This window comes from Camelina sativa, chromosome 14, assembly GCF_030686135.1.
Source record: "Camelina sativa cultivar CO46 ecotype springtype chromosome 14, ASM3068613v1".
In the NCBI taxonomy this organism is placed as follows: Eukaryota; Viridiplantae; Streptophyta; class Magnoliopsida; order Brassicales; family Brassicaceae; genus Camelina; species Camelina sativa.
This window is the reverse complement of record NC_141893.1, coordinates 30932621-30944994: the sequence shown is the minus strand read 5'-3', so window position 1 is coordinate 30944994 and position 12374 is coordinate 30932621. Positions and strand designations below refer to the sequence as shown.

Genomic DNA, 12374 nt, shown 5'->3' with positions numbered 1-12374 from the left:
TCCATGGTTTTAGCACAGAGCACCCGATAGACCACATTGAGCTTTTCGAAGAAATATGTGGAGTAACTGCTACATCCAAGGAGTTTCAGGAATACTTGATGTGCAAAATTTTCCTGTTTTCTCTTGAAGACAAGGCAAATAGATGGTTGAAGACCCTGCCTCCAGCATCTCTTACAACTTGGGAGGAGTGTAAGGCCGCTTTTCTTAATCACTTTTACACCAGATCTCGCTCCAACCGCTTGAAGAGTAAGATACAAGGATGTAAACAAGAAAAAACTGAATCATTTAGTGAAGCTTGGGAGCGCTTCAGAGCATATGAGAGGGACTGTCCTCATCATGGTTTTACAGATGGCGGCTTGATGAACAAATTTTATGAAGGAGTTGACCCTAAAAAACAGCTATCTCTATATATAGCGAGTAATGGCAATTTCGCTACAAAGACGATTGAGGATGCTCGGATTTTAATCTACAATCTAGCCGAGAGCGACAACAACTACCGCTCTACCCCTTCGGACATGGAAGAAGAATCCACTCAAGCATCAGATATTAGACAGCTTAAAGAAAAGATGAATCTAGTCGTCGAGCTTATTAAAAAAGGAAACAACACGTTCGAAGATGAGGAAGAATTTTGTGATGAAGAAGAAGAGTTGAATTACATTGGAGCTAGAAGCAACTACCAAGGGAGGTTTTATAACCGAAACTTCAAAGATCAAGGACATCAATTCAACCGAAGCAATTTTCGACAAAGAGCTACATTTACCGACTTTCAAGGTTTTCAAAGAGAGTTTCCTAATCCAATCACGAGAGATCAAAGCCCTGACTTGAGAGATTGGATGCTAGAAATTGAGGCCAACATACAAGCTTTTAAAGAAGACATAAATTTGAAGATGATTGATATGTATAAGGATCTGAACGACAAGATGACATCCCTTACAATCAAGGTTAATAACCTCGACAAGCAGAATAAGGAAAACGTTTTTATTCTTGAGAAATACAAGGAGCACATCTTGGAGACCAATGAGCGAGTGCTTAACCTAGCAAACTTAAAATCTATAACGTTGAGGAGCGTAACAGCCCACAAAGAACCAGAATATCCGGAAGGATACTTGGAGAAAGATCGAGCACCAGAAGTTATTCCCGTCGAAGAAGAAAAAGGAACCATGGGGGAGAAGGAAAAAGAAGAGCTTATCCACGAGGAGCTCACCAAGGACACTCTACCTCTCGTTCCACCTCCGACGCACATTTATCAACCCAAGGTACCATATCCAACTAAAGTTAATAAGAAAGAAAAAGAGAGAGCCAAACTCAAGGAGCTTGTCGGGCAATTATCGGTAAGGCTACCATTTGTTGAAGCTTGTGCTATGATTCCCCCTCTAATGAAGTACATGAAGAGTAGTTTGACAAATAACATCAGTCTAGAAGATGGTGTCATGGTAACATCAATTCTACAAAATAGCATTCCTCAAAAGCGAGGAGATCCAGGCAGTTTTGTTTTGTCATGCAGGACTAAAGATGAAGTTTTCAAATGCTCTCTTTTCGATTTGGGATCAAGTATCAACATGATGCCACGGTCAGTTTCCAAACGCCTAGGATACCATTTTTTCAAGCCTACAAAGATCTCATTGGTCCTTGCGGATAGATCGGTTCCACGCACTGTCGGGATTCTAGTTGATGTACGGATTATTATTGGAGATTGCCAGATCCCTACAGATTTTGTGATCTTAGAGCTTGAGAATGAGCCTAAATATCCTTTGATACTTGGCCGTCCTTTCCTTTCCATAGCTGAAACTATCATTGATGTTCCCAACGGAAAGATCGACTTAAACCTTGGAGGCTATGTTATGAAGTTTGACATGAATGAGTCATTGCAGCTATCGATTTCATAAGACTTAGACAACCCGATCTTCACCATCAACGATTTAGAAGAAGATACAAGTGGATTATGTGAAGATATATTCTTTGATGACCCCCTGGAGATAGCATTGACGAGAGCTGAAGAGGAGTACAATTTCCAAAAAGAAGAAGTTGAAAACTGTGTAAAGATTCTCGACTGCACCAAAACTTATGAGAATATTGTTGCATATCTTGATCTCGATGAAGAAAACAACGCTCCTATACTACCAAAAAGCACACCAGCCGCTGTAGCAGATCCATGGAGCGAACTAAGAGCCCCCAAAGCCGAGCTCAAGCAGCTCCCCACTGGTCTCAAATACGCTTTTCTTGGACCAAACTCTACTTACCCTGTTATTATTAACTCAGGTTTGAATGATGTTGAGACAGACATGCTTCTCGCTGAGCTGAGAAAGCATAGAAAAGCACCAGGTTATTCACTTGAAGACATTCCAGGAATATCTCCCGACCTTTGTATGCATAGGATCCATTTGGAAGAAGGACCCAAAAACTCCATTGAGCATCAAAGGAGATTGAACCCAAACCTTAAAGAAGTGGTCAATAAAGAAATAATGAAGCTTTTAGATGCAGGAGTGATATATTCTATTTCAGATAGTGCATGGGTAAGCCCAGTTCACGTGGTACCCAAGAAAGGAGGAGTAACCGTCATTAAAACCGAAACCAATGAACTGATCGCAACAAGGACGATCACCGGCCACCGCATGTGTATCGATTACCGGAAGCTTAATGTTGCGACAAGAAAATATCATTTCCCCTTACCATTCATCGATCAAATACTAGAAATGTTAGCCAATCACCAATATTATTATTTTCTAGATGGTTATTCAGGCTTCTTCCAGATTCCTATCCATCCGGATGATCAAGAAAAAACGACATTCACCTGTCCCTACGGACCGTTTGCCTATAGAAGAATGCCCTTTGGTTTATGCAATGCCCCAGCCACTTTCCAATGCTGTATGATGTCCATCTTCACGGAATACATTGAAGATTTCATGGAAGTTTTCATGGACGATTTTTCAGTCTATGGTTCGTCATTTAAGGCATGTTTAGCCAATCTTGGAAAAGTTCTACAAAGATGTGAGGAAAAAAATCTAGTTCTTAATTGGGAGAAATGCCACTTCATGGTGAGAGACGGCATAGTTTTCGGTCATAGAGTGTCAGAGAAGGGAATTGAAGTTGATAAAGCAAAGATTGAAGTTATGATGAATCAGCAACCACCGAAGAATGTTAAAGGAATAAGAAGTTTCCTTGTACATGCCGGGTTTTATAGACGTTTTATTCAAGATTTCTCCAAAATCGAAGACCACTTACACGCCTACTTTGCAAGGATGTGGATTTTGAGTTTGACAAAGATTGCCTGGCTGCATTACACAAGATTAAAGACGCACTAGTTTCAGCCCTGGTTGTGCAACCACCAGATTGGGAGTTACCCTTTGAAATCATGTGTGATGCCAGTGATTATGAAGTTGGAGCCGTACTTGGAAAAAGAAAGGATAAGAAACTAAATGTTATTAAAATGCTAGTCGAACCTTGGATGAAGCACAATGCAACTACGCAACTACAGAGAAGGAGCTTTTAGCTATTGTGTTTGCGTTTGAGAATTTTTGATCATACCTTGTAGGATCAAAGGTAATTGTTCACACCAACCATGCAGCTATTAGATATCTAATGTCTAAGAAAGACGCCAAGCCGCGTCTCATAAGGTGGATTCTCTTGCTACAAGAGTTTGATATTGAAGTTGGAGATAGAAAAGGAGCAGAATATGGAGTCGCCGACCACCTTTCGCGAATGAGAGTGGAGGAACCGATGCCTCTAGATGATAGTTTACCTGAAGAGAATGTTTACGTCATTGAAGATGTCCCCATGACTAACAATCCAGCACCGCCGCAAGCACTACGTTCACAAGCTTATGATACACCTTGGTTTAGACACTATGCTAACTATTTGGCAGCCGACGCTGAGCCACCGCAATTCTATGGATATAGAAAAAAGAAGTTTTTGAGGGAAGTAAAAAGATACTACTGGGATGAACCCTATCTTTACAAGAAGTGTTCCGATGGTTTATTTCGAAGAAGCATCTCCGAAGAAGAAGTCGAGGGATTTATATTCGGATGCCATGGCTCCTATTACGCAGGTCACTTCGCCACCTTTAAAACTGTTTCTAAGATTTTGCAAGCAGGTTTTTGGTGGCCAAACCTGTTTCAAGATGCCCAAAGTTTCATTAAAAGATGTGACGCTTGCCAGAGGATGGGCAATATAAGTAAGAGAAATGAGATACCCCAAAATTTCATATTTGAAGTAGAAGTCTTCGATGTATGGGGGATTGATTTCATGGGCCTTTTCCCTACCTCTAATGGCTACGTATACATTCTTGTTACTGTTGATTATGTTTCTAAATGGGTGGAAGCTATAGAAAGTGCTATGAATGACTCAAGTGTGGTGGTCAAGATGTTCAAAACCATTATATTTCCAAGATTCGGAGTACCAAGAGTGGTAATAAGTGACGGAGGTAAGCATTTCATCAATCGAAACCTTGCTAACCTTTTCAAGAAGAATGAAGTTCTCCACAAGGTAGCATCTCCTTATCATCCACAAACAAGCGGCCAAGTCAAAATTTCAAACATAGAAATCAAGTCTATTTTAAACAAGCGGAGGCTGCAAGTTTTATCACTTCAGTTAAACCCTACATTTTAAACAAGCGGAGGCTGCACGCACATCAAGTCTATTTTAAACAATCGAAACCTTGCCAAGCCCAACATTCCGTCCATTTATATTTCCTTAGTTTATTCGCATTTAGTTATTGATTTTTTTAGTTACAAACCAACCAAAAACCCCCCACCTTACTATTATCTTAGCCATATTCCTCTCTAGCAAACTCTTAACGTGATTTATTCGTCTCTGTGGGATCGATCCTTAAATACTACTACCAATTAACTGTGCACTTGCAGTATTTTGTGTGGTCTTTTGAGGTAAAAGATTGAAGTGAAATTCTACACGCATCACGGGGCAACACCGTGACCGACACTGGGCCCATCTGGCCTGCCAACACCCAAACCAGCCTGGTCTCCAGACACACTAGGATGAACCTGTGACTCTGCTACCTCCTCACTGGCCATGCTCTGGGTCACACTCTCACTGGCCTCGGGAACCTGACCCCGTCACTGACCACGATCACGACCGCGTCCACGACCACGCCCATGACCATGACCACGCCCGCGACCAACATCATCCTCACCTCTAACCATCTGTATCACCAAGAACAAAAGGCTAAGCAAACAAATAATTCTAATAACACAAGAACACAACTCATCGTGGAATCACAAAGAAGGTATGAAGAGGATGTTCTAGGACCTCATGCCACACAACTGACTAACTCACATAATTAACTCTAGCATGAAATCATAAACTTCAACAGCAAAAGCAACAGTGAACCGTAGACCTAGAACCGTAAGGGTTCTGATACCAAAATGAAACAACCTTTCCCGTTTCTTTTTTAGATAATATTAATTCTCTAGCCCACTAAAAACCTAGTAACAATCAACAACAGCAGATAACCAAAACAATTCCATTAAACCAATAAGAATTCCAACTATAACAATCCAATAATCCAAAACCAACAAATGAAATAAACAAGTTCCAACATCCTACAATGTTCTATCAGCTCAACTCTAGCAACATAACAATAGCTAGACCACAATTATTCACGCCTCTAGAACATCCTCCTCCTCATCGCCTTTATTCCACGATCATACTTTGCCTTTACCTGCGCACCACAAACAACAATTGAGATGCGTAAGTATTATCATAAATACTTAGTAAGGCAACCCTCCCATCTACTGGGCTATACACACAAGAATTTGAGAATCCAATGTCAAGCAATCATCAAACAATAACAATCAAACCCAGAAACAAGCAATCATCGACCAAAAAAGGTTGGTGTCGACCGACACCATACTAGTGTTGATCGACACTGTCCACTTGGTGTCGACCGACACCTGCTCGACACCTCCCGAAAACCCTAGTTGTGTCGACCGACACTTCCACATGGTGTCGATCGACACTCCCAAAGTTTCCTGAGCCGTCCTCGCACAAGTGTCGACTGACACACCAATGGTGTCGAGCATCGTCTTCCTTGATACTCTCTTGCAGATCTCCGCTTCCCAACGCTTCCCAATCATCCCACACTCATCCATAAGCCTCATAAGGACGTAGAAACACCAAAACAACCACAAGTAAGCAAGGAATCAATCAAACAACTCAAAAATCACAAAACATAGAGTTCTCAAGCTTAGATAAACCATGGTCATGCACTCACCTCTTTTGCAGGAGAATTTGAATCAAAACCAGCAACCACACACTTCTAGCAAGCTTCTGATGCAATCCCAGCAACAGATCTCTCAAGAAACCACCAATAATCTCCCAAAAGCTCAAGAACACTCAACAAAACGCTTTCTCTTCTTTTTCTCTCTTTTCTCACTAAACGGCAAAGAGAAACATGAAAGCCACGACTTCCCTTTAAATATGTCGGTTTGGGTAACCAAATAAACCAATCCAACCCGCAATCGACAATTTAAAACGGTCTGGTCAAACCAGAAAAGCTTGGTGTCGATAGACACACACCTGGTGTCGATCGACATCAATCCCCAAATCATACTATTTGGTTCACGGATGTTACATGGAGTCCCGGGAAAGAGAACTGCAGCAGGTAGGAGTCGGGAAGGGGAACTAGCTTGAATGTCGGGTACAAAGTTACGAGAAGCGTTCATGGCGGATAAAATAATCGTTGTGACGATAGGTTCATGGATTTGGTAAGCTTGCTTGGGGGAAGTAAGTTAAGTGGCTTGAGTTGGCGGCTTGCATAGCGGTTTATGCGGTGAATCAGAATATGCCAACATATGGTACTTGTTTATTTTATTACACTCGTATTAATGATTTGTTGTGGAAAATTGTCAAGCGGTAAAGCTATTTCAAAACAAGTTATCTTGTGGAAGTTCCCTAAGAGGCAGGTTAGTAGAGGTTCTTGGTTGCTCAAGGGGTGTTGATATTCAGAAGCCTGGTGAGTTCATGCCGGCATACTTGATTATCAGTCCAGTAAATTTGAAGAAGCAACTAGAGGATTTGGTTGGCAAGGGATTCATTAGTCCTAGCACGTAAGCATCAGAAGTGCTAGGGTTGTTGTTAAGAAGAAGGACGAAATTTTTCGTTTATGTATAGATTATCGGGGTCCGAACCAAGTCACTGTGAAGAACAAGTATCATCTTCCTCGGATCGATGAGTTGTTGGTTAGGGGTGCTACTTGGTTCTCCAAGATTGACTTGGCGTTGGGTTACAATCAGATTTCGATAGATGGCCTGGATGTCAGGAAAACAGCTTTCAAGACGAGGTATGTCCACTATGAGTTTGTGGTGATGCCTTATGGTTTGACCAATGCACCAGCTACGTTTATTAGGTTGATTAACAGTGTGTTCCAGGAGTTCCTGGATGAGTTTGTCATCATTATCATCGACAACATCCTGGTGTGTTTTGAGAGTTATAAGGAGCATGAGATCCATTTGAGAGTAATTCTGAAGAAGCTGCGGGAGCAGAAGCTTTTCTCTAGGCTGAGCAAGTGCAGTTTCTGGCAGAAAGAGTTGGATTTCCTGAGTCACGTTGTTCCGGCAGAGGGAGTCTCTGTTGACCCGGAGAAGATTCAGGCCATCAGGGGTTGGCCTAGACTACAGAACACCACGAAGATCAGGAGTTTTCTTGGGTTGGCGGGGTTACTACAAGAATTTTGTGAGGAGTTTTGCGAATATGGAGCAGCCGATGATGAAACTGACATGGAAGGACGTTTCTTTCGCAAGCCTGAAGCAGATGTTGACGAGTACACCAGTATTAGCATTGATGGAGCAGGATAAGCCGTATGTGCGTAGATAGATGCTTCCAGAGTTGGTTTGGGTGTATGTTGATGCAGGAGGGAAAGGTTATTGCCTATGCTTCGTGGCAGTTACGGAAGCATGAAGGCAACTATCCTACACATGACTTGGAGATGGCAGCTGTAGTTTTCACTTTGAAGATTTAGAGATCTTCTCTTTATGGCGGAAAGGAAGAGGTGTACACAGATCATAAGTGAAACGACCCAACCCGTTTGTTTTAGTATAATATAATCATGATAATCTAGTGATCACATACTAACCACTTAACCACATTCATACCAAACAGCAGAAATAACCAAACATTAAACCAATGAATTAAATAACCGAAAGAATAATTCAATAAATCTAACCGACAATACCAAACAACATAAACCAAGTCATAGAACAATAAATCAGTAACCTAAACATTTGTTCTAGACAACTACATTCCATTCTAGCAACCTAATAGCAGCATAGAAAAAAAAACAAAGCTTCTAGAACAGCTTTCTATTCATCGCCTTGATTCCACGATTACACTTTGCCTTTACTTGCACCACAAACACAAATTGAGATGCATGAGTATTGTCATAAATACTCAGTGAGGCAATCTTCCCATCTACTGTGATATACACACAAATAAATTAGATTGCAATATCAAAAAATCAACAACCAAACACACAAAAATCAAGAAAACAAGTATCATCCGCTCGCTGGAAGGGTTGGTGTCGACCGACACCAGCAAAGTGTCGACCAACACCAGCCAAGTGTCGACTGACACAGGCTATTGGTGTCGAACAACACTGGCTCGCAGTGTCGATCGATACTGCTCCTTGGTGTCGACCAACACCCCCATGGTGTTGATCGACACTGCCTCTGCAGACGCGATCTGCTCGAAGCGCAGAGTCAAATCTCGTTTCTTTGCACCTCCAATCCGTCCAAAACTTTACCACAAGCCACAGGAGGCCGTAGGAACCCTATAACAACAATAACAAGGAAGAAAAAACACCACAAGCAACACATAACAAGCAAGACAAACGAAATCTCAGGATTAGATCAGCCATAATCATGCACTCACCTAGTTTGAAGGAATTTTCTGACTCAAACTAACGAAACCAACACCTTAGAAGGGTTCTCCTTCGTTCCTAGCACAAGAACTCCATTCTAGAAGATCATATTTCACCAAACAAGCTTAGAATCTCTAAAATTTTCCAAGAACACTCTCTCTTCTCTCTTTTCTCTCTCGAACGACAAAAATTGACTTTCCCGAAAGCCTCAGGTCAAATTCTCACATAAATACACCGGTTTGGGATTCCACTTCAATCGAACAGCTCCAATTCAACGATTTAAAACAAACCAGACGAACTGGAAATTGTTGGTGTCGATCAACACTCCCCCATGGTGTCGATCGACACCCACCCCCAAAACCCACAATTTGGTTAGCAAATGTTACAATTTTCCGCCACCAACATAGATTCATCCTTGAATCTTAGACAACAATCAGCCAAAGACTCCCGTATAACTATTTACACGGCTCGCACCTCCTCTGATCGATCTATGAAGGTCACCTCTAGGTGATAGACTCATGTTCCAAATAGTATTTGCTCTCGACTTTTGGACTTTCCTTTACTCACAGGTCTCAAACTTGAGTTTTTATTGGCTCCTCATCAGGCCGTAGCCTGCATGCCATAATATTGGTTCCTTATCGGCCCTAATCTCGCATGTCATAATGTATAATGAATTCCAATTTTCGTCTCTTGGGTTGCCACCCCACAGCGTGCCCCTGGATCGTCATCCGAAGTCGATATACCACCATTACTTTTATGTGTTATTTACTTGTTTGAGATGCCAACTGATACTCCGCCTATGGCAGATGATGATCGAGTTTAATAGCTCAGTGGCTTCGTATGAAGAGCAACTGTTCGCTTCTCCTACGGTCTCTGAATTGTCCAAGCTTCAGCGCTAAATCGACGAGCTGGAGGGTCAAGTGGCCGAGTACGCTCGGTTGGAATCTGTAAATGCAAAGACAGTGGAAAAGGCTGAGAAAATTAGGTCTTCAATGAAGAAGGCTGAGCTCGAGGTGTTGGACCTCGGAATTGCCAATGAGGACCTAAGGGGAAAACTCAAGAAAGCTGGTGAGCTCTACTACGTGGCTTCGGAAAGCGAGAAGGCTGTGAAGAACCAGCTGCACGAAGTGGAGCTCCGCAATCAACTTCTGGAGGCCAGGAATAGCTGCAAAGTCGAGAAGGTACGCAGCGAGGAACGACAGTCGATGAGATCGATGAGACGATCTCATCGTCCTTTCATTGAGGACATGAGGTCGCACCTCGAGGAAAGAGAGCGTTTGGCCACAGCACCAATCTGTGCCGCTGAGGTTAAAGCTAACCGGATGCTGGTCGATGAGATCTCTAGGGGGAAATTGAAAACCTCGAAGCTGAGCTCGAAACCCTTTGCGCTGATGAGGAGAAGGCTGATAGTGATGTTGCGAAGGTAACCCTCCGCGATCTTGACCTTTCAGCATTTTCCAGCCTCTTGGCGGACACTCCACCATAATTATTGTGCCGCGAACCTCCTTTGAGCATCACAATCGATGAGTCTGGGACTAACTTTGGGCAAATGTCGAACCAGGAACTGGAAGTTATTCGAGCCAACAAGACTCCTGAGTTAAGTGCACCCGAAGTGACATTAACTGAACTCTTCCCTGAGGCCCAGCGGTCACGGCCAAAGTCGCAGCTGATCCTGGCTCTGTTTCGAACCCTTCTTCGTTATGTCCTTAATTTGGGGTTGTTCTGGCCCATCGGGCTCCCCTATTGTTTTTGTTTTGAACTGAAGTTCGGGAGTTTTAGGTTGTGGTGACCCTCCCAGAATTGTTTTGGATTTTTATTTAAGTTTGCTTCGTACTCCCGTTAAGTCAAACCCCCTTTTTCGTTAAAAACTAAATATCATGAGATCGTGCTTTTGATATATTAGTCAATGTTTTCTTAACCCTATCACGGAGTGAATTTTTGGATTATGTGACTACGAAGTAAGACTTCGGTGGATACAAAGTACGAACTCCGATTTTAGTAAATACGAAGTTAGACTTAAACGAATACGAAGTAAGACTTTGGGTTTTAAAAAGTACGAAGTAAGACTTCGGTTTTAACAAATACAAAGGTTTTAACAAATACAAAGTAAGACTTCGGTTTTGGCAGATACGAAGTAGAGCTTCGATTTTAATAAATGCAAAGTAAGACTTTGGTTTTAATAGATACAAGGTAGAACTTCAATATAAATAGTTACAAAGTAAGACTTCAGTTTTAATAGATACGAAGTAAGACCTCAGTTTAAATGAATACGAAGTAAGACTTCGGTTTCAATGGACACGAAGCAAAACTTCAACACAAATAGATGCAAAGTAAGAATTCGGCTTTAATAGATACGAAGTAGAACTTCAATATAAATAGATACCAAGTAAGACTTCGGTTTTAATAGATACGAAGTATGAAAGAAGTTAAAAGAACTTTTGATATCATTAAATATTGATAGTTGGACCCGAAGTGGGCTGCCTACGTACCATTTTCGGGATCAAGTCAATCGTAGTTCGATACAAAGTTATTCGAACTAATTGTAGAAACGCTTAAGATGCAGTGAGTTCCAGGATCTTAGTATTGGTTTCCCATCGAGGTCTTCCAACTGGTAAACACCATTTCATACTTCGCGGATAATTTTGTATGGTCCTTCCCAATTAATTCCTAACTTTCCAGCATTATCTTCTTCAGTATTCTCGTGAACCTTCCGAAGGACTAGGTCGCCTTCAGATAACGGTCTGCCACGAACCTTAGAATTGTAGTAACGGGCCACAGTGTTGTGATAATTTTGCATTCGAACCAAACCCTGGTCTCAACGCTCGTTTATGACGTCCAGGGTGTCTTGCGAGAATTCTTTGTTCTATATCGGCGGGAACTACAGCGTCCACCCCATAAAGTAAGGAAAAAGGTGTCTCATTGGTCGCCTGTCGAGGTGTGGTTCGGATTGCCCAAAGTATCCCTTGTAGTTTGTCTCATTGGTCGCCCGTCAAGGTTGTGGGTAGTTTTATTCTAGGGGGTTTGATTAAAAAAGAGATGAATGAGAAAAGGGTAGATTATCAAGAGTTAAGATTTGTATGCCCAAATTGTTCTCAATCTTAGATAGTTTTCACAACTGTCTGTCTAGTATTCCTTCTTTTGAGAGTAAGCCACCCAAAGATATTGTTTGAAACCCACCTACCAAAAAGCCTTACCCATGAAAATGATTGAGCTTGATTCACCTTCCATTTGCAAGAATTCACCAAACGCCTTAATGAATGTGAAAGAGATGTTCTTTGGAATTGCAAGTCTTTACTTTTAGTTGGAGGATGAACTAGATCGATGCATGGTAATAAGCATAGAAAATTATTTGTAAGTATGTTGATTGATCTTAGCACCATTAAACTATCTTTAAGGACAATAGCTTGAATCCTTCGCTTAGCATAAAAAGGTTATGAGTCCCCATTTTTAAACCGCACCCTGCTACTTCCTTGCTAGAGGACTAGCAAGATTTAAGTTTGGAGGT

At 41.8% G+C, this 12374-nt stretch overlaps 1 pseudogene; it reads right to left on the bottom strand.

Annotated features, from left to right (window-relative positions):
- Positions 1-243: 243 nt before the first annotated feature.
- LOC147928840 (small nucleolar RNA R71) lies at positions 244-343 on the bottom strand (annotated as a pseudogene).
- Between the last annotated feature and the right edge of the window lie 12031 nt (positions 344-12374).